Source organism: Physeter macrocephalus, unplaced genomic scaffold (genome assembly GCF_002837175.3).
Source record: "Physeter macrocephalus isolate SW-GA unplaced genomic scaffold, ASM283717v5 random_318, whole genome shotgun sequence".
In the NCBI taxonomy this organism is placed as follows: domain Eukaryota; kingdom Metazoa; phylum Chordata; class Mammalia; order Artiodactyla; family Physeteridae; genus Physeter; species Physeter macrocephalus.
Window position 1 is genome coordinate 1 of NW_021145630.1, and position 1,877 is coordinate 1,877.

Genomic DNA, 1,877 nt, shown 5'->3' on the forward strand with positions numbered 1-1,877 from the left:
TTGCAAATATATACAAAGATGTAGACAGTGGAAACTCATCTATGGTAACCGAAAACCGATCTGTGGGTTTTTATTTGTGGGTTTCAGGAGAAGGGCCAATGGTGCAATTGGGAGGAATCACAAAGGGGCATCAGGAAAGGTTTGGTGGTGATGGATACTTCAGTACCTTGATTGTAGTCTTGGTTTTCCTGATGTACATAATTGAAATTTTATTAAATTATACACTTGAAATATGTGCAGTTATTTTAAGTCACTTACACCCCAAAGCCATTTTTAAAAGTGAAAAGAAAATTCAGCTAGGCAAAACTCAGAAAAAATATTCAGAATACGTAGGTTCTGACACGGAAATTGTTTCCAGAGTATCTGGAATATAAAAACAATTTAACACATTAATACTAAAAAGACGAAGAGTCCAATACAAAAAAGTACGTAAAAATGAAGACATTTCATAAAAGATACACAAATGGCCAATAAGAATATGAAGAAGATGCACTGTCATTAGTCATCAGGAAATACAAGGTAATACCACAGTGAGCCAGCACTTCCCACCCACTAGAACCGCTGATCCAAAGGAAAGTGACAATCCCGATGTTCCCAGGGCTATGGATCTGCGGAACTCTCCTCTGTTGCTGGTGGGAGTTTGAAACGGTACAATGGCTTCCAAGAGTTGTTCGGCAGTTTCTTATAAAATGAAACTAACTCTATGATCCAGCAGTTCCAGCTAGATATTTACCCAATGAAAGTGATACGTCCACACACACACAAAAAATTTGTATGCACATGTTCATAGCAGCCATACTTACCATAGCTCCAGACTGGAAGTAACCTAAATGCCCATCAGCGGTAGGACTCATAACTAAATTGTGGTGTATTCATAAAGTGGGTACCAGTCAGCAGTAAAATAGAAGAAACTCGCGGTGCACGTGAAGATGGAAACAAATGCTGTAGGCATAATGTTGAATGAAGGAAGCCAGAGACAAAAACAATATCCAAAATATATAAAGAACTCATACAACTCAGTAGCAAAAACCCCCCAACTAAAGCAACTTAAAAAGGGGCAAAATACCTACGACATTTTTCCAAAGAAGATCTACGAATGGCCAATAAGTATATGAAACATGCTCAGTTTTACTGGTCATTAGGGAAACGCAAAGCAAAACCACAAGATATCACCTCACGCCCGTTAGGATGGCCATCATCAAAAAGACAAGGAATGAGAAGCACTGGCCACGATGTGGAGAAAACGGAACCCTTGTGTATTGCTGGGAGAGTGTCAAGTGGTGCAGCCACTATGAAAAACAGTATGGAGGTTCCTAAAATAATTAAAAATAGAACTGCCATATGATCCAGTAATTCCTCTTCTGGGAATATATCCAAAGGAAATGAGAACACTGAGTTGAAAATATATCTGTACCCGCACATTCATAGCAGCATTATTTCCAGTAGCCAAGATATGAAAGCAACCTAAGTGTCCATAGATGGATGAATGGATAAAGAAAATGTGGTATATACATATATGTATAAATGATGGAATATTGTTCACCCACATAAAAGAGGAAATCCTGCCATCCGTGACAACATGGATGGACCTTGAGGGCATTATGCTAAGCGAAATAAGTCAGAAAGATAAATACCACATGATCTCACTTATATGTGGACTCTACAACAAAACAAAAACAGAAAAAGAGATCAGATTTGTGGTTATCACAGGTTGTGGTGTGGGGGAGGTGACATTGGAGGAAGGTGGTCAAGAGATACAAACTTCTGGTTGTAAGATAAATAACTACTAGGGATGTAACGTACAGCATGATCGCTACAGCGACCACAGTTCTATGGTGTATAGGAAAGTTATTAGGAGAAAAAAACATGAGTCCTCT

The 1,877-nt window shown here is 38.7% G+C and overlaps 1 long non-coding RNA gene across 1 annotated transcript; it reads right to left on the minus strand.

The window, feature by feature from the left end:
- Nucleotides 1-53: 53 nt before the first annotated feature.
- Nucleotides 54-1,273, minus strand: LOC114485027 (uncharacterized). The gene is made up of 3 exons (XR_003678465.1): nt 1,067-1,273; nt 804-942; nt 54-188 (listed from the first exon to the last, which is right to left on the minus strand). It is a non-coding gene; the product is annotated as an uncharacterized lncRNA (long non-coding RNA).
- Between the last annotated feature and the right edge of the window lie 604 nt (nt 1,274-1,877).